The sequence below is a fragment of the Miscanthus floridulus genome, chromosome 16 (assembly GCF_019320115.1).
Source record: "Miscanthus floridulus cultivar M001 chromosome 16, ASM1932011v1, whole genome shotgun sequence".
Classification (NCBI taxonomy): Eukaryota; Viridiplantae; Streptophyta; class Magnoliopsida; order Poales; family Poaceae; genus Miscanthus; species Miscanthus floridulus.
In genome coordinates, this window is record NC_089595.1 from 50,924,835 (window position 1) to 50,950,165 (window position 25,331).

General features: G+C 46.3%; 1 long non-coding RNA gene across 1 annotated transcript in view; it reads left to right on the forward strand.

Moving 5' to 3' along the window:
* The window catches only part of LOC136512131 (uncharacterized), a 36,939-nt gene extending 31,009 nt beyond the window's left edge, over window positions 1-5,930 (forward strand). The window contains exons 9-10 of the long non-coding RNA XR_010772986.1: window positions 4,089-4,310; window positions 4,582-5,930. This is a non-coding gene — a long non-coding RNA (uncharacterized lncRNA). The remainder of the gene's footprint in view (window positions 1-4,088; window positions 4,311-4,581) is intronic.
* The last annotated feature ends 19,401 nt before the right edge of the window (window positions 5,931-25,331 follow it).

Genomic DNA, 25,331 nt, shown 5'->3' on the forward strand with positions numbered 1-25,331 from the left:
TTTATCCTAGTACATTAAAAACTTGGGTCTAATTTGCTTCATAAGTAGCTCAAGCACCATAGAAGAGAGAGAAAAACAAAACTCTAATTACTCACTAACCAACCATTTAAACATTCAAAAAAAAGTGTGGAATAGCATTTTCTTACCTTCTACAACCTCTCAACCAAAAGATTTGAGACCAAAACATTCCTCCCTTAGTAGAACAATTTTTTGGAGGTGCCCAAGGCCTCCCCACCTTTCTTTTACGGGTTGGAGTAAGTGACCCGAGGAGGAAGAAGGTGCTGCAGCTGTTTTATATGTGGGTCATTTGTAAGGGCGGCTGATGATTGAGCCGCCCCTACAAATAGCAACTCCAGGAGCGGCTGGTGATTGAGCTGCCCCTACAAATCAGACCCCATTTGTAGGGGCGGCTCGTATCACCAGCCGCCCCTGTTGTTCCATTTGTAGGGGCGGCTGGTGTCTGGGCACCCGAGCACGCCACTGTAGGGGCGGCTCCATCACCAGCCACCTCTTAAAAAAAATCGAGCCGTTGCTAAAAATCGTTTTTTACGCAGTGCCAGATGGCCAAATATACCTGTCTTCCTCTTCTCTATCTAGTATCTAGCCTGCCAGTCCGCGATGAAGCTTGGCTTGGCGGTGAACAGGCGATAGCCATGGCGCCCATGGGCCTAGCGGCTGCAAATCTAGGGGCACCCCTGCGCTTGCGCCGTTTCAGTGTTAGACAGGAGATTCTAGCATATGAGTCCGATCGTAAGCGGAGGGTGATGTGAAAGTAGGAGGAAAGTAGGAGTAAAATCATTATTAGAATCTATGGTAAGGGTAGAAACACCAAATTCGATTGCTTGCTTTGAGCGTGGAAAAGGAACGCCCTCAATTATAGAGTCTGCGTGAAGATGAAGAGCTAGCTGCCGGGGCCACGCATCATTGCCATTGGCCGCCGGCCGGGGTGGACGATGGGTCACGTACGACGCATCAATCCACTGAACGACGGATATTGATCACCCATCGTACTCGTACTCCACTGCTGTACCCGTGCATGCATGATGAGTTGAAGCATCCATTTCAGGCTGAAATTTTCATGTAGGTGGTGACGGTGCGGCCGGTCACTTGGTTGGCGCTGCCGTGCCGTCTGCATGCACTGGCTAGTAGATTGCATTGCCTGCTCTGGCTGCCGACATTGTCGGCCACCTTTATAACTCACACCAGGGTCATTCGCCACTACGACACAGTCCACAGGGCACTGAGCACTGGCTGCGGCGCTCATCCTCTGCCATGTTGCCGCATGCAGGACAGCACAGGAGGGGCAGTGGCGGAGCCAGGATTTAGAGTCAGGGGGGGCCGGCCATCAGGAATTATACTTAGGGGGGGCCGGCTCGGTCTTTTTCATTGTGATAATTTTATTATCTAGTTGTGTTTTGTATGATTATATTATCTAGAAGATATTAATAGGTATATATAACAAGAATTTTATATAATCTTCCTCTTAATATAAATAAAAAATATTAAGTTATACTACTAATTTTTTTTTTGTGTCAAACATTGGGGGGGGCCATGGCCCCTGCCAGCCCCCCCCCTGGCTCCGCCAGTGAGGAGGGGAGAGTGAGAGTCTCAATATTAGCTTGTTTGGTTTGTTGAGGAGAGGTGCCTGACTCGTATATATGAATCAGGTTTTTTCTATACAAGTTTCAGAAATGCAAGTTATTCTTATTTAGTTGTATGTATGTATATAGCTTGAGTGAGAAGAGATGTTATTTGGTTACTTGTATGAAGCCATACCTTATAGAACAAAAATAGAAAAGATATCTTATAATATTTAACTTGTGTAACAACACTGTAGTAGTTCATACTCCCTCCATTCCAAATTACAAGGCGTTTTGGCCTTTTGAGATTCATAGCTTCTGTTATACACTTTAGACATACACTATGTCTAGATGCATATATAATAAAAGCAATGTAGTATCTAGAAAAGCCAAAACATCTTATAATTTGGAATACATGGAGTATTTTACTTTTAATATCTTAATCTACTTTAAAATACACTAATATCACTTAATATATATTAATCATATGTTAATAGCATCATTAAGAAACTTTATACTGCACCATGCGAGCCGGTCTCACCAGAAACGCAAATGAAATCCGTATCTTGGCGGCCAGGCTCTGGGCTGCCTTTTGCATCTAGGGAGCTAGGTTCTGATTCTAATGCGGGAAACTAAATACTTCAAAGTTGCATATGGAAAGCTTGGCTGGGCAAGAACAAGACAACTAGGCTATATCTAAATTCGTTTTAATTTTCGTGTTGGTTAGTTGTGTCCATGTGTGTTTAGAAGTCCCTGTTGTTTGTCTGGCCAAATACAAGAGCATGTAGGTGTATGCGTGTGGAGTTATTATGAAAAGCCAAGTAAAGAACAATATAGTAGAAACGAGGTGTGAAAAGCACTAAGTAGTCCGGCCGGGTCAAGTGCTAGTGCTCACGTTGGGGTCTCACCTCTAGGGGTGATAGCAAGCTTGTGGGCTTGATACCTAGCAAAAGGATCGACGACAACCTTGGATGATTGCGTCAACGAGGCTCAACCAATATCTTGCGCTAGTGTTGTAGTTGTTCTTTTGTACTAGTTAAGCTTGTGTAGTTCTTTTGTAGTGCTTACTTATGTAGCTTGTGTTTGGTAGTATACTTTTGCTCACTGGTATGTGTAGGAGCTCCATGTGTTTGATTGAGTTTAGTTGCTTAGGTTGGTGTGACCTTGCAAACTAGACTTGTGTAGGTGAGCTCTCACTAGCTTGGCACCTTAGTTATAACCTTGTGTAGGATATTTTATAAGGTACTTGTGAAGATAGATAGAGAAGTGTAATTGTGGCTAGACGTTTTGTCTAAGTCTACATCTGTTTCAGCTAGTTGTAGCGATTAAGTTTTAAAAATGACTATTCACCCTCCTCTAATCGACCATGGCTGTTGGTAGTGGACCATGATAGCCAGCTCTGCATGACAACGGCCAGAGCATGAACTTATTCCAATTTTACCGGTGGTTGGTTCCAGTTCATGCTCGAGACGTCTAGTGCAGCAGCTAGTCAGTGCGGCACTCTTCAACAACTTGCAAAAGTAAAAACCAAACACTTTTAGCGTGTTCGGCTGGCTGGTTGCCGCGGCTGGGGCTGGCCAGCCCACTTACGTGGGCACTGTTTATATGAACAGTGTCTTTCAGCCAGAATAATATTTTTCTCTCATAACAATCCAGCTGGAACAATATTTTGACTTATTCAACCAGCCAGCCGAACACTCTTTTTGGTACGGTCTGTAGCCATTATTACTCACTCTCCCAAGTGTTCGGTCGACATTATCTTCCCTTGAGTTGACATACTAGCCCATCAATCCATGCTGCACAATCTAAATCTTATATTACGTAATTATTAAAACATTTCAGATAAATTAGTATGTACAACTAATTAGATTTGATTATCTTTACTTTTTCTATGTATTTTCTATATCAGATACTGTATAATTTTATTCAACTATATGATAAATTTATCAATTATTCTATATGTATTTTTCGTGATTGTATTTGTACCTCCATGTGTTTTTAATGTGTATTTAGTTGAAATCTTAGCTTATATTAACTCTCTGTTGCATTCTTTTTATAACATCATGAATCTGTAGTTTGGATTTTATTAGTGGTTGTAAATTTTTTAATCTACATTTTAAGTTTAAACTCTAGCGCTTATTATATATTTTATTTAATTTGTTTCATTTAATATTTCTTCAAAAACAGATTTAGGCCTACGCACCACTCTCAGTTATTACAATGATTTAAACAATTATTTTAGTCTACACCATGGCACTCAAGATGTTAAATTTCTTCTATCAAAGAACAATGGTTGTAGTAGCATTTTTTTGAAAAAAAAATTAGAGTGATTACAATTGAATTATATGTATTTATATGTCATAATGTTTCCTTGAAAATGTATAAACTTATTCAAAGTGACAAAATCTTTAGAACTTTTATCATGACAAAGCGAAGAACCTTATCCTTTCATGAGAGGAAGATACATTTACATTTTTTTATATAAAAAACGTTCACATATGGAAAAAGGCGTATCCTGAAAGGCTGAAAGCACCAGGGAAGCAGGGACAGATGGTGCAACCTCAGAAAGGCGAAGAATGTTTGGCACGGTCTGAGGAGAAAGTGCAGCGAATATCTGCAGACCCTGGTGGTGGTGGGTTGGTCCGGTGCAACCATACTTGTCGGCCCCACCACTCTCGGCGCGCATCCATCTGAAAATTGCATGTTGAAAAATATGATTTTGGAATTCAGGTTAGTACGTACAGTAGTATATATAGCTACTCCATCTGGTGTCAAGTAGTACAAGAGTTTTGTTAGGGCAATTCCTATGTGACCCTTTGACTCCCTGCTATTGCATTCAGTATGTGATTGTTTTAGATATTGATGACGGTTTAAACCTAAATTGAATGATTTAGCACAAAGCTAAAATGATCTATACCAGTATTTAGGATGAGGTAAAACCGGCTTGATGCGACAGTAACAAAAATTGTAGTATTAACTTCAATCTTTGCTATTCTGTCAGAGTCAGATCAATGGATCCGCTGCTGCCCTGTTGTGGTTCTCCTGAAATGAAATTCTCCCCACAAACACATGAAATCTTTTGCCATTGGATACCCTAGTGATCTGAATCCGATTGATCGATCAACCTGTCTTTTGCACGTCAGCTTTTATCCTGGATGGAAAGGAAATAAAGGAGCCTGCAACAGTTGGAGTCTGCGTGTAGATGATCAAGAGCGGTCGGGGCCAACCACACTGCAATTGGATGAAAGGACTGATGGATCATGGACGAGCATGAGGACGAGGACGAGAGAGACAGAGACCTCTTATCACAGCAACAACGAATTGAAGCTGAATGAAGCACCACCCAAGTACTCAAGGAAGAAGAGACGGATGGATGGGCACAGTGGCGGAGCCAGAGCTGAAAGGAAGAGGGGGCCGGATCAAGCTCCATAGCAGATCTGTCTAAAATTTCTCTGTTTCTTTGGCTAAGACATCGGCGTTAGAAGCTAGGTAACTTTTTCACGCTGTCATGTTGGCTCTGTTGCTCAACTATAGAATCAAGTGTAAGAAAATAACTACTCCTTTAAAATATGCATGCAGCCATGCGACTGTGGAGCAAGTAATATGCATGCAGTCTCACAGAGTCATAGTTATCCTTTGAAAAATTACCAACAAAGGGGGGGCCGGAGCCCAGGATGGCCCCAACGTGGCTCCGCCCGTGGATGGGCAGCAAGGACCTACTAGCATTCTGATGCACGCACCGCGGCGAATGCAGCCTGCACTCATGCGGCATTGTACTGTAATGATCAATTGGCAGATCGAGCTTGCTCCGACCGACGCTGCCAACCATCTTTGTCACTCACACCATCGTCATTCACCACCACCGCAGTCCACAGGCGAGGCGAGGTGAGGTTCATCTCGCCAGCCGTCAGTCACATGCATGATCTTGGAATTTCTCTTGGGCGCTGCCATGTCAAGTCATGGTGTCCTACAAAGGCGAAACAATTTGCAAGGACGGCACTCTAGCTAGAGAAGCAGTCCAGATCTGAATTTATATATCCTTGACCGCAGCCTGCATAGGAGGAAAGGAACCTGGTCTTTGGTGCTCAGTGGCTTTCGGATGGTTTCGACGTTCTGCTGGTTGCATTCAGGCAAAAGGAGAAGCCTCACTGGAAACCAGCACAAGGGATAGTACCATATGTCCATATAGCTAGAGGTGAGCTTCGGTTTCATGGTAGTTCCTGGAATTTCTCACAAACATATGTACAATTACAAGCTGTGTGTTTGCATTGCGTCCAGATGAGCCTGTACCATAGTGGAAGTAATGTCTTTGGACAAGACTAATTAACAGGTTGACAATAGTATATCTAGTGTAATCCACTACACCTCTCGTTTCAAATTATAAGACGTTTTTTGTTTTCCAGATACATTGTTTTTACTGTGTATCTATATATAATGTATATCTAAGTGTATAACAAAAGTTATGTATCTAGAAAATTCAAAACATCTTACCATTCTATGTAAGCACCTATGCTACTTTCAAGCAGGTGGTAAGCAATCAGATTTATTTTACCATCTTTCATCTTTCAGTTCTTACTACGTTGCTAGACTGCAGACAAGCTGTACCAGATCGCCCGACAATTCGTGAATCAATGTGTCCAGCTGGGTACCCCGAAACACATGATCCGCTTGTACCCCAGACACAAGCAGGACCAACCCACTACCCTCCTGTCATGGGGTCCAGGTCCCCATCCAAACTTGGACTCCAAGCCCCCACCCCTGAGTCTCGGACTCAGTGCGGTGTTAGGACCTCCACCCAAAAACCACCCTGAAAGTTAGTTCAGAAAGAGCCGCAACCCATGATAAGATAGTAATAAGTCTTCCTTGCACCCATACACAAGTATGTGTTTAGGATAATAATTCTGTGACATGCCTAAAACCCAATTCAACGGCCGGTCCTTAACCGACATAGACAGAGAAACAGTGTAACCAAGCTATGCCCCGTTGGCCGCATGACACAACCTCTTACATCCATCAACACACAAACCATATCCTTGCCCGGTCTCCATTTATCATTCATATATATATTCCAAGTGATAATGATATAGTTACAACAATAATATACTTCCTATCTCCCGCGAGTGACAGGCAATCACGCGACTTCTACCAGAGTCCTGTAGTATAGCAATCTACACGACCCTGTCATATTAGTATATATATATATATATATATATATATATATATATATATATATATATATATATATATATATATATATATATATATATATGCAAGTGGGTTTCATTCAGCTCCTTAAAACTTAATGCACAAACATAATTTAAAGTGCAGAAAAGTAGGGGTTATGCACCGGGGCTTGCCTGGGTAAGGTATAACCAAAAGTTAGTATTCCATCTTGGTGACACGATCATCGAGACACCATCTTTTCCACTACTCCAGTTGATTCCACGATCCATCATCGTCCCTATTATGGTATCACTACCGGACTCCCGGCCTTTGCCGAGAGTCCGAAGCTCTCGACAAAGACGAGTTGACGCTCGGCAAACTATTTGCCGAGAGCAGCTCTCGGCAAAGAATTGTCGGTAAAATATCTACCGGCAAAGGATTCTTTGCCGAGAGCCTCTCTCGGCAAAATATTTACCGAGAGTAATCTCAAGGCTCTCGGCAAAATGGCGCGCCCTGGTAACGCCCCAAACGACCGCTAACGGTGACAGCTTCTTTACCGAGAGCGACCGTCGGCAAAGAACTTCTTTGCCGAGAGCGACCTTCGGCAAAGAAGTGTTCAAAAAAAATATATAGGTTTGCCGAGAGCCGACCATCAAGCTCTCGGCAAAGAGTCATATTTGCCGAGAGTCGACCACCAAGCTGGCTCTCGGCAAAGAGTCATATTTGCCGAGAGTCGACCACCAAGCTGGCTCTCGGCAAAGAGGCAGATTTGCTGAGAGCCCTACGCTCGGCAAAGAGTCCAGAGAGCATTTTTTTTGTTTTTCAGAGCATTTTTTTTATTTTTGTTTATATTTCCAGCTTCAATAACACATATTTCACAAATATAACACATCATCCACATCACATATATCACAAATATGTCATCCACATCATATGTCTCACATTATAATCCATCTAAACATCTCAAATCCAATGACACATGTCCATCTCAAAGTGCTAAGTTCATCTCACACAAGTTCATGTCACAAAGTGCTAATACATGATGAAGAACAACAGGCTCACCCCCAAGGCTCCCACCCTCCTGACGGCGGCTGCTGCTGCGGTGGAAGGTGTGGATACGGTTGGTACCCCGACCCTCCCAACGGCTGCTGATGCGGCGGAAGTTGTGGATACGGTTGGTGCCACGACCCTCCCGACGACGGCTGCTCTGGCACATATTCGAACCCGCCGATTGATTCTGCACAAAGGAGAATAAAAATTAGTAATTATAGTAATACTAAGGCATATAATTGTAATCTAAGCGTAGACAAGTCAAAATTTGCAGAACTAGGTATAAAATTGTAATCTAAGCCTAGACACATCAAAATTTCGGCAGCACTTCCCCTGCACGGTGGGGTTTCCAAAACCTGCAAGAAAACCAACGGCACGATGGCCGCCCACCACATATCAACGGCACGATGGCCAGCACACATATATATCAATGGCACGAAGGCCTCCCATCACATCAACGGCACGATGGCCAACATGTACAGTAAAGAGCTTTTGTTAGAGAAGTTGAACTCACGTATGAGTAAGGTGGGTATGGGTAAGGCGGTGGAGGAGCGAACAGCTCTAGTGGCGCTGGACGACCCATCGTGATGCCAAGACTTGCCACGTACTGAGCCAAGGCGTCAAACCTCGCCCGCTCGGCCTCCCACCTCTGTCGCTCGGCCTCCCGCTCCCTCTGTCGCTCTTCCTCCACCCTAGCCTTATGCTCCTCGAGCGCATGCACCTGAGCCTATAATTTTTCACCGCATTGTTACAAGCAATTTCGAGGAATGTAAAACCAATGAACGACGAATAAAACAGAAATAACCTATACTGCTGCCACACGATGCGTCGAAGTGTCCTGCCTTGGGCATATGGGCACGCTACCGCTCGTGCTACTTGTCCGGACCTGTGAGAGAGTGGGAGTGGTGTGCGGGTCGAGCGTGCTGTTGCCGATGAGGTACCGCCCATGCTTCTTGCCTCCTCCCACCCTCATGACGATGTCGCCGTCAATGTCCGCGGTGTGCGGATCCCAGTCTGCCCCATGGACTCCCCTTGCTGCCTCGGTGTACTGACTGATGTGCTCGGGGATGCTCTCGTTGGTGAACGACTCGGCTGGGTCGTCCGAGTTCCAGTTGATGTTGTCTGTCGCCTTGCCCTTGTGGGCCAGAACCCATGACTTGAGCTCTCCGCATGGCTGGTTTTGATGTGCAGCCGACTGCGAGAAAAACAACAAGACGATTATAAATCATGCAGGAATAAACGTTTGAAAGAATAAATGAAGCTACACCAAGTCACGTACCCATCTAGCCCCGAATTCGTGGATGTTAAGGTTGCCCTGGTGGTGTGATACACCGGGCATCAGCAAACGTCGTTCCCGGAGGACGGTGTGGTTATCCGCCCAATTGCCACTCACCCACCTGTCGACCATCATCTGCCAGGCCCGCGTTTTATTGGCGCACCAGCCAGGAGGCACCTGTACGACATCAAGTACATTGACAGATATAAGAACAATTCAAGCCTACCCAATCTCAGAAGAAATCAATATTGATGTTGTATATTTACCTTCAGGTACTGCTCTTTGGTCAGATGCATTAATCTTGCATCTTCTTTCTTTACCTTCCGTTGCTCGTAGACGGCACAGTAATCAATGATGGCCTGGAGCCGCGCCTCGTAATGCATGTCTGAGATGCGACCTCTAAAAGATTTGGCCGCCACCTTGGCCGCCCTCGCCTCATAGCCCTCGGCGCATTTGAAGAAGTCCTGCATATAGAAAAGATGTATCAATACACTGGTTCAAGAAACTCTAGCGAATGCAATGTATTGAGCAAAGTAGTGGGAGGAAGACTTACCCAAAACTCGCACATAACCTGCTCCGCCACGCTTTCGTACGTGCGGCCCATCTCGTCCTCTGCATCAGGGGCGGCGACGTAGTGCTCGTACGTGTAGGCCGGCTCCAGAGCTTTGGCGTAGCGAACCAAGCCTGGGAAGTGTTCCCTACAGAGAAGACCCAGGATGCCATTGGGCAACCTTTTGTGAGCACCTGGGACCATGACCTTCCAAGACCTGCGTAAGTGATTAATAAAAAACTGTTAGTTTCCATTGTGATTCTATCATATGTAGGAGCGAAAAAAATGTAAAAGTTACGTACTTTTGCCCAACGGGTCGAATGACCGGGCGTAGAGCCTCAGGTATCGGCCGCTCATGTGGGCTCGCCGGACCTCGTTGGTAGACACCCGAGGTTCCGGTGGAACTGGAACCGCCTGCCTCGGCGTCCTGCTTGTCCTCCCGCTCCTCCTGCTCGTCCAGCTGCTCTTCCTCCCGCTCCTCCTCGGGCTCTGGTGCTGCTGCTGCAGGCTGAGGCGGTGGCACCCTAGGCCTCCTCCCGACCGCCCTCCTCCTCCTCCCCTAAGGTGGTGCCGACCCCCGAGCTTCACCTGAGGGCGCTGGTGTACTGCCCCCCGTGTCGTAAAGCGACCTGACCGCCCGCAAAGCTCTGCAGCCCGCCATCTTTGCACAATCACCTATAAGACATAAACAATAAGATCGGATTAGATGGATCTTAAAAAAGACATTATTATAAAGAGATGCAAAATAAATAAAGCATAATTAAAAAATAACATAATATTACATTTATTAGAAATAATCATCCCCATCGGGATTAGCTGGATCATAGCTCTCATCATCACTATCAGCCATGTCGAAATGTTCAACACTTTCCAAAGGAGCAACTATGTCATCATTGCCATTGCCAATATGTAATCCTTCAAGTAACGCCAAGTCCTTCACATTTTCCACCTCATCCCCCTCGTCCACATCAACATCCATTTCATTGTCTACTTCCATTTCCATAGCTCTGGTTAAGTCAATCTCAAAAGTCCCTTGTAGGCCCTCTTCTTGATAGAACTCTCCATCATATGTGTTTGGGTCGAAGTTGTAGTCTTCGGCATTTGGGGAAGGTGCTTTACCGTGCGGCGATACCTTGTGCACAATATCCCAACCCTGAAGACGAGGGTCCCTTTGGCACGAGTAGGGGAGATAATAAACTTGTGTGGCCTGTTGAGCCACAATATAGACATCCTTTCCGCCATAGACGGAATCCTGTCGAATTTCTACTTGACTTCGTCTCGTTTCTTGAGGATCAAACCAATGGCATTTGAATACGACAAGGTTAAGAGGTTTGAGACCATGAAACCTAAGTTTGTATATTTCTTCAATTCTTCCATAATACTCGGCCCCATCAAGGCCACCAGTAAAAACTCCGGAATTCATGGTTCTTCGATTGGGCCGGCTCTGCTCGTGTCTTGTTGTGTGAAATCGGTATCCATTCACATCATAACCAGAAAATGACTTGACCCTATGTTCAAAGCCATTGGCAACCTGTCTCAACTCTGGATTCATAGTAAAATCGGTTTGGCTCTGCAAGGTCAAGGAGGATAGATCGTTAAATTGGAATGTACAAGCAACTGTGAATGCCAATCGGCGAACGAGCTAAATTGCATAGTACCTTTTGTTTGAACCAAGAAATAAAATCGGAGATTCCATTTCCCGCACCCTGATGAAGAATGGTGTCATGTTCTTGCAGGGTAGGTTCCCTTGATAGATGCCAGTTCTCATTAATAAACTCCCTGTAACAACGAGAAACAAGGAGGTTGGATGCAAAATGTTGACGACATATTTAATTAACAAGTTCATGCAAGAAGCCACTTACTGCATGTCCGGCTCCATTTCGGTAAGATTGGTGAACACATATATAATGATTGTGAGCCACTCTTCGTTTTTCAACAACAATGAGGTCGCATCACTTGCACTTCCAAGTTGCCCTTGGAAAAGGCTGAGTTTTGATTCATTTTCACTAGCATTGTAACGAGGGGGTCAATTATGCACGCTAGGAAGCTTGTCACCATAGTATGCTTGTGTGAAGTTAGTAACCTCCTCTAGAACGAATGCCTCCGCCATGGAAGCCTCGATTTTGCATTTGTTTCTGCATTTCTTCCGAAGAACCTTTAGACATCTCTCGATTGGATAGCACCAACGGGCCTACATAGGCCCTCCCATTCGTGCCTCATACAGGAGGTGTAGAATCAAATGCTGCATCGGGTTGAAGAAGCCGGGTGGAAAGATCATCTCCAACTTACAGAGCAACACAGGTGCTATTTTTTCCAATTCTGCAACCACGCTACGAGATAACTCCTTGGCACAAAGCTGGTGGAAGAAATAGCTCAACTCGGCTAGCGTCTTCCACACATGCTCAGGGACATAGCCTCGGAGCATCACCGGAAGAAGACACTCAATCCATATGTGATAGTCATGACTCTTCAGGCCATTGATTCGTAAGGTAGATAAGTTCACTCCCCTTCTCAGATTCGTTGCATACCCATCAGGGAACATTAATGTTTTGAACCATTCTAATACTTCTCTCTTTTGTTCTGGTTTCAATCTGTAATCGGCCTTAGGCCTTGTCCATTTCTTGCCGCTTCTAGGAGGTTGCATGTGTTGCTTTGGTCTATCACATATCGTTGCCAGGTTCAGTCTCGCCTTTACATTGTCCTTCGTCTTATCCTTAATGTCCATGATCATTGCCCAAAGCGCCTCGGCAACATTCTTCTCGGTGTGCATTACATCAATGTTGTGTGGAAGAAGAAGGTCGTTATAATAGGGGAGCATCATCAAGGGCGACTTATGAGTCCACATATGCTCCTCACCATATCCCACGAACCTACCATCTTTTTCATTGATCCAGAGAGCATCTATCTGATCATGAACCTCGGCACCGGTCATCATATGTGGTGCAGGGTCTATAACCATGACACCTTTAGTAAAGTTCTTGATGTCTCGTCTAAATGGATGCTCAGTAGGGAGGAATTGTCAATATTTGTCGAACACGGAATATTTGCCGCCCTTCTGCAGCCAATTGAACTACAGAGCTGCCTTGCACAAGGGGCATGGAAACTTCCCGTGAACACACCAAGCGCTGAATATCCCATATGCTAGGAAGTCATGCATGGAGTATTGATACCAAACATGCATGTTGAAGTTTGTCTTTGTAGCTCGATCGTATGTCCATACACCATGGTCCCAAGCATGGACCATGAAGGGTCGAGATGGCGGACTAGAGGGGGGGTGAATAGTCTTTTCTAAAATTAATCGCGTCGGCTAACCGAAACAAGTGTGGAATTATAACTATCGGTCTAGCCAAGACTACACCCCTCTATATATGTTCTCTAGCACCTTGCAAAGATACTAATTATGCAACTAAGGTGCCGGGCTAGCTAGAGCTCTCCTAAACAATTCTAGGAGCAAGGTTACACAAACCTATGCCATTAGTACTTTAAGCAACAAGGGAGCTCCTATACATGCTAGTAAGCAAAAGCACAAAGCTAACTAAGCTCACTAGCAATGCTCAATAACAAGGCAACCAATGCCTAATTAGTGAGCGCAAATACTTAGCTACACAAACTAAGCAATGTGACTAACAAGGTTACTAAAACCAAATTAGCCACGCAAGGGAGCTACTTCTATGCTACACAAGCAAGAAGGTAATTAGCAAGCTACACAAGCTATCTAATTATAAGAGCAACTACACAAGCTTAATATGTATAAAAGTAATTGCAAGCTTGTGTAATGGGGATGCAAACCAACGGGAAGAACAAGGTTGACACGATGATTTTTCTCCCGAGGTTCACGTGTTTGCCAACACGCTAGTCCCCGTTGTGTCGACCGCTCACTTGGTGGTTCGGCGGCTAATTAGCATCACCCGCTAAGCCCGCACATCGGGTGCCGCAAGAACCTACCCCTTGAGTGAGGGTAGCTCAATGACACGCTTTACTAGAGTTGCTCTTCGCGGCTCCCGCGGGGCGAGCACAATGCCCCTCACAAGCACTTCTCCGGAGCGCCGCACAAGCTTCTTGCGCGCTTCGACGGAGACCACCACCAAGCCATCTAGGAGGTGGCAACCTCCAAGAGTAACAAGCACCACCGGCTTACAACTCGATCACCTAGTGCCACTCGATGCAACCTCATGATGCAATCGCACTAGAATCGCTCACTCACACAATCGAATGATCACTATTAAGTATATGTGTGATGGAGGGCTCCTAAGCACTCTCAAGCATAGACACAAAGTCCCCCAAGGTGCTCCACAACAGCCATGGCCGAAGGCCACTTCTATTTATAGCCCCAAGGGCTAAACTAGCCGTTACCCCTTCACTGGGCAACGGTCGGGACGACCAGACGCTCCGGTCATGTTGATCGGACGCTGGACCTTAGCGTCTGGTCGCCCGTAGATGGCCACGTGTCCCAACTCCAACGGTCACTTGACCTGATCGAACGCAGCAGCTTCAACTGACCGGACACTGAACCCCCAGCGTCCGGTCGTTTCCAGTAAGGTACCGACCTCGACTGGACGCGTCCGGTCACACTTGATCGGACGCAGCCAGCGTCCGGTCACACTCCAGCTTCTGCGTCACCATACGTCAGCCTGACCGGACGCAGCCTTCCAGCGTCCGGTGCATTCAGATCCAGCGTCCGGTTAGTTGACCGACGCCAGCATCTTTGCGACCAACTCATTTTTACTTCTAACTTCTTCACCCTTGCTCCAATGAGCTAACCACCAAGAATTTTGCATCCGGTGCAATAGAAAATAGACATTTTATTTTCCTGAACGCACTGAGAGGGACCCAAAACCCACCTCACCCCTGCAAACACCACCTCCTTTGTAAATGTGCCAACACCACCCAGTGTACACCACCATGTGTATGTGTGTTAGCATTTTCACAATCATTTCCCAAAGGATGTTAGCCACTCAACTTGCCACGCCACTCGATCCTAGCGACGATGCAAAGTTAGATCACTCGAGTGACACTAGATGACCGATATGCAAACAAGTTTGCCCCTCTTGATAGTACGGCCATCTATCCTAAACCCGGTCATAAACTTCTCTACACACCTATGACCGGTGAAATGAAATGCCCTAGGTTATACCTTTGCCTTGCGCATTCCATTCCATCTCCTTCAATGTCGATGCAACACATGCACCAACACGATCAACAATGATATGATCCACTTCATATCATCACATGATCATATTGGTTCATCGATCTTGACTCTACTTGCTCTTCACCGTTGCCATCGTCTATCAGCGCCAAGTCTTGCTCAAGCTTCACCGCCACGCGGTCCATCACTCCAAAGCCTTCGACTTGCCCTTCACGCTTGCCACCGGTCCATCAAGCCAAGTCTTGTCTTGATCTTCTCCACCTTGATCACATGACTCAATGTCATGTCTCATGTGCATTTAAGCTCCTTCATCATCACATGTGTGAGCTTTGCAACATCTCCAAGCCATTTTCACCTTCATGGCATATGTTGCTCACACACATGTACCTGTGGACTAATCACCTGTGTATCTCACATAAACACAATTAGTCCACCTAAGTTGTCACTCAATTACCAAAACCAAATAAGGACCTTTCAATCGAACAAAGGCTCCATGAACACACCCATGTTATTCCCAGGGTGTTCTGGAATTATCAACGACAAGAACACATTCTGTCGTTGGAAGGAGACGCCCGGGGGGAGATTGAGAGGGATAACAAACATGGGCCAACAAGTGTATGGGACAGCCATTATTCCATAAGGATTGAACCCATTTGTTGCCAGTGCAACACGCACATTACGTGCCTCCCCACTTTTGTAACGATGAATGTTATCAAAGTGATGCCATGCTTCACCATCGGCTGGATGTACCATCTTCTCAGGACTGTATCTTTTTCCATTTTTGTGCCATATCATCTGTTTCGTGGACTCCTCTGTCATGAATAGCCGTTGGATCCTCGGTATGAATGGAAGGTACCGTAGGATTTTCATGGGGTACGGACTCTGCCTCTTCTCACTGTCACCAGAGTCTACCTCCAGATACCTAGAGGATTTACACTTTGGACAGTACTTTGCATCCGCGTGTGCTTTTCTAAAGAGGACATAGCCCTTCGGACAAGCATGTATCTGCTCATACGGCATCTTAAGTGCACGAAGGACCTTCTGTGATTCGTACATGTTCTGTGGCAGAAGGTGACCGGCCGGAAGGATGGAGCCAATAACTGTCAACATTTCATCAAAGTTCTCTCGACTGAGGTTGAACTGGGACTTTAAGGCCATTAAGCGTGAAATGCCATCAAGCTTTGAAATCTGTGTGTGGCCATGAAGGGGTTTCCCTGCCGCAGACAACATGTCGTAATACGCCTTTGTGCTTGCCTCTGGCTCCTCCTCCTGCTGCCTACGTCCGTCAGCGAAGTATGCTTCGTGAAAGTCATCTAACCAAGCTGCTACCCCGGCATCAGCATTGTAATCCTCGACACGTGGTCTCACTACCTCCTCTCTCACACGATCGGCTTCACCGTGGTGGGTCCACTAGGTATAGTTTTTCGTAAATCCATGCCTAGCCAGATGTGAAGTCATCACCTCCTTTGTCTGCCTCTTTCTGTTCTTACAGTTGATGCAAGGACAAAAAACGGCACGCGCTCCGGGAGCCTGGTCAAATACTTGCTTGATGAAAGCCTCGGTCTTGTCAACCCATTCTCTGGTAATCTCACGGGCGCTCCGGTGGCCCGAGTACATCCACTCACGGTCATCCATCCTCTAACATATATATATCACCAAGTAATAAATATAACCATGGACTTGCTTCTACACGTCGTTCCTACCATCTAATAGGTAAGGATAGGTCCTAATCCCACCCGAGGATCCGTAGATGGTGTTAGTTCCCATGGTCTGGTCCTATCCGAAATAGAATTTCGGCAGCACCTCCCCGCTGTTCTCCAAATACACGTCCCGATAGGGAGATTGTGTATCCGGAGAACAACAAGAAGGTACTGTTGAAACTCTGTCTCGGATCGGAGCAGACCATGGAAACTAACACCATCTGCGCATCCTCGGGCTATCCAAAAAACATGGACAATTCAAAACAGATACGGTTATTGATATGCAAAGATCTGCATATTTCTAACCGTATCTCTTTCGAACGGGAGACACCTAACTGGGTTACGTGGAGATACATGACCAGGACAAAGAAAGAGTGGTTATACCTTAGGTGGCGGTGAAGTCAGGCTAGCGGGGCCGTGGCGGGTCGGTGCAGTGGTGAGGCGACGCGGTGCGGGCAGACCTGGGGACACCGGGGTACTCCGACTCGGCTCCTGCAAAAAGAAAGAAAGAAGCAAAATAACGTCAACTCAAAAATTCGGCAGCATCTCCCCTGAACGGTGAGGTTTCCAAACCTGAAAGAAAACCACGGCACGATGGCCGACAACCACATATATATCAAGGAACCACATGCAGCTTAATTATCAACTACTACTACTCTAACTACTACAACTACAACTACACTAACTACTACTACCACTACAGTTGAGTGGGGTATGTAAGTGAATTGGTATGGTTTTCAGCTATACTATTTCTTATTTTCCTGGCACACAGAAAGTTGATGAAATATGTTTATTGATGAAAATGCATATTTCTGAATATTATTAAAGTTTTTAGCTTCCTGAAATGATATGGGGGCTAGATACGATCCAAATATGTTTATTGATGAAAATGCGCTAATTGCTAATAGATGGGCTAATTTTTAGCTAAACCTTCAACCAGTTGTTAGCTAACTCTAGCTCTAGCTGATCCGAGTATGCCCTGTATCAGTTATGATACCTGCATTTCATCAGGAGCAGTTTTCTTTTTATGTGGAAACTAATACATTTATGGACCCTACATTTATTCATTTGCAGATACCAGTCTGAAGCCCTGCTGCCACACCATAAAGTAATTTCCCTGCTCTGATTGCACCATCTATAACCCAAAATGTTCATGTATCAATGCTAATGTGCTGCGTTCCTGTTTCCAGCACGTTCTTCACTGTCCACTGCCCCAGTGCGGGAGAGAGACGCCTGCTGGGAGTACTGCGACAAGCTGGATGGAAACAAGGTCAGGTGCAGGTTCTGTCACAAGGTTCTCAACGGCGGCATCAGCAGGCTCAAGTTCCACCTGTCCCAGATCCCCAGCAAAGGGGTGAACCCTTGCACCAAGGTGAAGGAAGACGTCATTGACAAGGTGAAGGCCATCATCTCGGCCAAGGAAGAGTACAAGGAGTTCCAGCTTCTCAAGAGGCAGCGTGTAGCCGAACTAAAGCAAGAGGTCATCTTTGGATTAAGGTTTCAGAAACCGTTTGGCATAAACCAACACAGTAGGAAAGGAACACCACAAACCTTAAATCTCCCAACAAATAGTGCAACAAACACTAATCAAAATACAGGGGGAAAATCCTTAGATCCAGCTATCCAAAGAGCAGAAAATTAACACACACACTGGATCAATGAGCGTCACTAACACATTTCTATGATTGAAAAATATTTTCCTGGTCCTTTAATTCAAAAAACACACTGTTGTATACTGACATAGTTCTTGCCATAATCAGGTTCTTGCAGAAGTTTTCAAATCAATCTTACTCTTAGTATAGCTATGATCGTACCAAAGTAAATCTTGGTTTATGGGGGAACAACAAATAGGAAAGCAGTACGAGGTCTATGTCAACTACTTTGAAGACCATAATTAGTAAACTGGAGCTAAATTATTTATCATATCATAGCATTTAACATGTAGGAGTAACATACAACTAGAAACACAAAACTCAACTCCTAAGCTAGATTCATCAAGTTCAGTTATGGAAATATTAGGTAAGAACAAGGATGAAGTCATAAAACAATGATGAGAAAGCATCAGTTGTTAATGTTATAAGTAGGCGTTCCTCCAAGATCAAAGGCACGAATAGCTCATATTCTCATAATCTGATATCAAAATGTTCATTATGGAAATCGTCAATGCGTATAATCTGAACGCACAGAAATCGGAAGGAGTACAGGGGAAAAAAACACCACCCTAATCCAGTGGCTAGCATTTTCAGGTTCTTGCCTCTGACAGTCTATTGTTCCACCTCCACCCCTCCTGACTCCTAAGGCGCACTCACCCCAGTTCATGCAGTGTGGGGAACTGGGGTTATCCATGGCGACCAAATTCCACAACAGAGGAAGAAAGAATAATCCATTACAAGAAAACACGGTAATAGCTGTACCACGGTTAGGCGCGGGAGGGGGATGGTTTCAGACTCCAGCAGCTGGGGGTTCACGTAGGCCGTGACGGAAGAACAAGGCACCAGACCGCCGCAGTCGCTTAGTGAAAAAGGAGGAGTGAGGAAGAGTACCTGACTCGGTGCCCTTCTGGCGGAGGATGCAGAACTGCTTGGGGGAGAGGACGGCGCGCCACTCCTCCTCTCTCCTCTGCTTGCGGGGGCGGGATGAATGACTGCGTCGTTGGCGTGCGGGGGCGAGACGCCGGCGGCCGTGCGTGGCGGGGCTGGGGCGGGCCGGCGGCCGTCGCCGACGCGCTGCGGGCGGACGTGGCGGGATGGGGCGGGCTGGCCGGGCTGCGGCGGCGGCGAGGCTCGGGCGGAGCGGTGGCGGCAGCGCGCGCGGCCGAGCGTGGCGGGCTGCGGCGGCGGCGGGGCTGCGGCCAAAACGGTTCGGCTTGCGGGGCTGCACCGAAAGGGTTAAGTGGTGAGGCCACTTTGCCGAGAGCCAGATCTGGGAGGCTCTCGGCAAACCTTCCCCCTTTGCCGAGAGCCCCCATATCCAGCTCTCGGTAAACATATTTTTTTTTCAAATTTCGTTCGAATTTTTTAACTAGCTAACTGCACAAAAAATATTAAAAAAATAAAAATTATTATTTGCCGAGAGTAGCTCTCGGCAAACTGAACAAAAAATGATATTTCTAAAAAATTAAATCTCGAGAGCAGCTCTTGGCAAACCTCTTCGCCAAGAGCTAGCTCTCGGCAAACCATTGATCTAGGCCAGGTAAAAAAAAGAAATCTGCGCCGAGAGTGGGCCTAGTTGCTCTCGGCAAAGATTCTTTGCCGAGAGCAATTCCCTGAAGCTCTCGGCAAATAATATCCAAAAAAAATTAATAAACAGCAAACAGCTCCGGAAAAATACGAAATTTTGCCGTGTTACAACTTATGCTCTCTAATGGCTATACAAAAAGTTTGGAACTCCAGAACTAATTCGACCGTGACATTGTTTGAAAATCCTAATGGATCCTTCTCAACTTTACGAAACTTATTCGGAGATGTCTCAGATTCTAAGAATCATACGCAACCACTTGTGCGAAACATTTTCATTTTTTTACCACAGCCTCCAAGTGTGATACCATGGCTTCATTGCAAATATCACAATTTTCCGACTTCGTTTCCTTTTTTAAGAATTTTTAAATCGTTGGGCGACATATGTTCGTGGTCTTCGATTCGTAAAATGAAAGGTGAAAAAAACGTCAACAAGATGTTATTTGCCCTCAATAATGCATAAATAGCATGAATATCATTTTCTACCTATTTTTTTCCCGTGTTTAAATCAATCGCTGTTCAAATTTTAATCGATTAAAAAACTCCTTGAAATGCAATTAATTAATTATATATAGCAAATAATTACAAAAATACACAAAATTTTAATATTGAGTACAACCTGTAGTATGTCTATAGAGAAAAAAAGTTTGGAGCATATGAAAGAAAAAATAATTTAATTGGAGAGAGTTAGGAGAAGAGAAACACATGCACATGAAATATAGAAACCACCTTTGCCGAGAGCCTGGGAGGGGCTCTCGGCAAATATTTGCCGAGAGCGGCGCTCGGCAAAGAGGTTTGCCGAGAGCAGTAACGGAGAGGCTCTCGGCAAAGCGGTGACGCCGTCAGGGCACGTCACGGCTATGGGCCGCGACAATGTTTTGCCGAGAGCCTGATTTTGCCGAGAGGGCGGCCTACGGCAAAGGACCGTTTTGCCGACGGGCATTTTTTGCCGAGCGCAGCTCTCGGCAAAACGGCCCACTTCGCCGAGAGTTGTTGCCTGCCGAGAGGCAGGCCCACGGCGATCCTGTCAGTTGCCGACGGCTGGTGTTTGTCGAGAACTGCTCTCGGCAAACGTTTTCTTTGCCGAGAGCCCACGTTTTTGCTCTCGGCAAAAATCTCGGATCTCGACAAAGGCCGTTTTTCCGGTAGTGTATGCAATGCGATGCAGAGATGATGCAAGAGTTAATTAACTAGGCAAAAATAACTCTTAAAACAGAGTACAAACTATGAACTAACAAGCTAGCTCTAATGACTAACGTACTAATCTACGTATTAACATCGTCAAGAATGTGTCATTTCCCAACAAGTGTTTTAGTTATACAAACCCAAGTTATCTCTTTATTCCATTCTATCGATTATTATTCGAAATAGGGCATCGTTATCTATCTAGCAACCTAATTATTCTAGAGCTACAAAAATTACAGTGAGCAGCTAATAATATTAGTAATTTACTGTAAAATTTTTAGAGTCAAAACTATCACCATTTTCACACAAAAATTCCCACGAGCTTAGGTCTTATTAAAACTAAGCAATTTAAATTAATTATGGCAACCCTAAAAACAACACTAACTAGATGAACCAATTACGCTAATAAATAGATCATGATTTTAGGAACTCAAAGAAATTTGTTCCACAATTTTTGGATTTCTATACTACTTTATATTGATTTTACAAGTTAACTAGAAACCTATATTAGAAAAGCATTTAGAAAATAGAAAAGGCCGACAGCAACCCCTTTCGGTCCAGCAGCCCCTACGGCCCATGCGGAACGTCTGCACGCGTAGTGGGCCGGCCCAGCATCGGCTCACAGCGGGTAGCCAGCACGAGCGTCGATGATTTTTGCAGAAAAGCCCTTGATCTCCCCCTTTATTGCGTGGCACTATGCTCACTATTACAACAGAGACACATTTCATATTTAGAACCCTGAAGTTCTTCACCTTCGCAATGAACTAGTCACTGAGTAGGAGTGCGCAGGGGCGCGATGTGCGAACGATGGGCGACGCTGCCGCTATGGCTTTTCAGCCGGGGAGGGCTTGTCAGTGGCTGTGCAAGAACTGACGGCCTATCCCACCTATGGGCGCACGCAAAGGAGCGGAGCCACAGGGCTCGGCACGCTGCGACATGGTCAGCTACGGCGGCGGCAATGGTTGTCCGGTCCAAGGTAGTGGCGCGGATGCTCGATGAACCAGGGCTACAGATATACCAAACGAAAGGCAGAGAAGCATCAGGGAGTTACCACAGATACACGCAGGGTGCCCATTGAGGTGGAGGAAGACCTAGCAGAGTCGGCCATGTGCGAGCCGACAGGCTCCGCGCGCTCCGGCTTGGCACCACCGCGTCACGCCATCGATGGAGAGGTTGCTGACCAAAAGAAGACGAGCACCAATCCAAGGGGGGTCAATACCAGCTCCGAAACGACGTCAATTGAACCTTTATCGATGGGTAAGGGCTTACCCCCAAAACGTGCTCTGCTCCGAGCGAGAATGACCGGCGGTTCGAAGAACCTTCGAACCCGGCCGACCAGAGCGAATTGAGGGGCTCGTGTTCAAAAAAAATATATAGGTTTGCCGAGAGCCGACCATCAAGCTCTCGGCAAAGAGTCATATTTGCCGAGAGTCGACCACCAAGCTGGCTCTCGGCAAAGAGTCATATTTGCCGAGAGTCGACCACCAAGCTGGCTCTCGGCAAAGAGGCAGATTTGCTGAGAGCCCTACGCTCGGCAAAGAGTCCAGAGAGCATTTTTTTTGTTTTTCAGAGCATTTTTTTTATTTTTGTTTATATTTCCAGCTTCAATAACACATATTTCACAAATATAACACATCATCCACATCACATATATCACAAATATGTCATCCACATCATATGTCTCACATTATAATCCATCTAAACATCTCAAATCCAATGACACATGTCCATCTCAAAGTGCTAAGTTCATCTCACACAAGTTCATGTCACAAAGTGCTAATACATGATGAAGAACAACAGGCTCACCCCCAAGGCTCCCACCCTCCTGACGGCGGCTGCTGCTGCGGTGGAAGGTGTGGATACGGTTGGTACCCCGACCCTCCCAACGGCTGCTGATGCGGCGGAAGTTGTGGATACGGTTGGTGCCACGACCCTCCCGACGACGGCTGCTCTGGCACATATTCGAACCCGCCGATTGATTCTGCACAAAGGAGAATAAAAATTAGTAATTATAGTAATACTAAGGCATATAATTGTAATCTAAGCGTAGACAAGTCAAAATTTGCAGAACTAGGTATAAAATTGTAATCTAAGCCTAGACACATCAAAATTTCGGCAGCACTTCCCCTGCACGGTGGGGTTTCCAAAACCTGCAAGAAAACCAACGGCACGATGGCCGCCCACCACATATCAACGGCACGATGGCCAGCACACATATATATCAATGGCACGAAGGCCTCCCATCACATCAACGGCACGATGGCCAACATGTACAGTAAAGAGCTTTTGTTAGAGAAGTTGAACTCACGTATGAGTAAGGTGGGTATGGGTAAGGCGGTGGAGGAGCGAACAGCTCTAGTGGCGCTGGACGACCCATCGTGATGCCAAGACTTGCCACGTACTGAGCCAAGGCGTCAAACCTCGCCCGCTCGGCCTCCCACCTCTGTCGCTCGGCCTCCCGCTCCCTCTGTCGCTCTTCCTCCACCCTAGCCTTATGCTCCTCGAGCGCATGCACCTGAGCCTATAATTTTTCACCGCATTGTTACAAGCAATTTCGAGGAATGTAAAACCAATGAACGACGAATAAAACAGAAATAACCTATACTGCTGCCACACGATGCGTCGAAGTGTCCTGCCTTGGGCATATGGGCACGCTACCGCTCGTGCTACTTGTCCGGACCTGTGAGAGAGTGGGAGTGGTGTGCGGGTCGAGCGTGCTGTTGCCGATGAGGTACCGCCCATGCTTCTTGCCTCCTCCCACCCTCATGACGATGTCGCCGTCAATGTCCGCGGTGTGCGGATCCCAGTCTGCCCCATGGACTCCCCTTGCTGCCTCGGTGTACTGACTGATGTGCTCGGGGATGCTCTCGTTGGTGAACGACTCGGCTGGGTCGTCCGAGTTCCAGTTGATGTTGTCTGTCGCCTTGCCCTTGTGGGCCAGAACCCATGACTTGAGCTCTCCGCATGGCTGGTTTTGATGTGCAGCCGACTGCGAGAAAAACAACAAGACGATTATAAATCATGCAGGAATAAACGTTTGAAAGAATAAATGAAGCTACACCAAGTCACGTACCCATCTAGCCCCGAATTCGTGGATGTTAAGGTTGCCCTGGTGGTGTGATACACCGGGCATCAGCAAACGTCGTTCCCGGAGGACGGTGTGGTTATCCGCCCAATTGCCACTCACCCACCTGTCGACCATCATCTGCCAGGCCCGCGTTTTATTGGCGCACCAGCCAGGAGGCACCTGTACGACATCAAGTACATTGACAGATATAAGAACAATTCAAGCCTACCCAATCTCAGAAGAAATCAATATTGATGTTGTATATTTACCTTCAGGTACTGCTCTTTGGTCAGATGCATTAATCTTGCATCTTCTTTCTTTACCTTCCGTTGCTCGTAGACGGCACAGTAATCAATGATGGCCTGGAGCCGCGCCTCGTAATGCATGTCTGAGATGCGACCTCTAAAAGATTTGGCCGCCACCTTGGCCGCCCTCGCCTCATAGCCCTCGGCGCATTTGAAGAAGTCCTGCATATAGAAAAGATGTATCAATACACTGGTTCAAGAAACTCTAGCGAATGCAATGTATTGAGCAAAGTAGTGGGAGGAAGACTTACCCAAAACTCGCACATAACCTGCTCCGCCACGCTTTCGTACGTGCGGCCCATCTCGTCCTCTGCATCAGGGGCGGCGACGTAGTGCTCGTACGTGTAGGCCGGCTCCAGAGCTTTGGCGTAGCGAACCAAGCCTGGGAAGTGTTCCCTACAGAGAAGACCCAGGATGCCATTGGGCAACCTTTTGTGAGCACCTGGGACCATGACCTTCCAAGACCTGCGTAAGTGATTAATAAAAAACTGTTAGTTTCCATTGTGATTCTATCATATGTAGGAGCGAAAAAAATGTAAAAGTTACGTACTTTTGCCCAACGGGTCGAATGACCGGGCGTAGAGCCTCAGGTATCGGCCGCTCATGTGGGCTCGCCGGACCTCGTTGGTAGACACCCGAGGTTCCGGTGGAACTGGAACCGCCTGCCTCGGCGTCCTGCTTGTCCTCCCGCTCCTCCTGCTCGTCCAGCTGCTCTTCCTCCCGCTCCTCCTCGGGCTCTGGTGCTGCTGCTGCAGGCTGAGGCGGTGGCACCCTAGGCCTCCTCCCGACCGCCCTCCTCCTCCTCCCCTAAGGTGGTGCCGACCCCCGAGCTTCACCTGAGGGCGCTGGTGTACTGCCCCCCGTGTCGTAAAGCGACCTGACCGCCCGCAAAGCTCTGCAGCCCGCCATCTTTGCACAATCACCTATAAGACATAAACAATAAGATCGGATTAGATGGATCTTAAAAAAGACATTATTATAAAGAGATGCAAAATAAATAAAGCATAATTAAAAAATAACATAATATTACATTTATTAGAAATAATCATCCCCATCGGGATTAGCTGGATCAT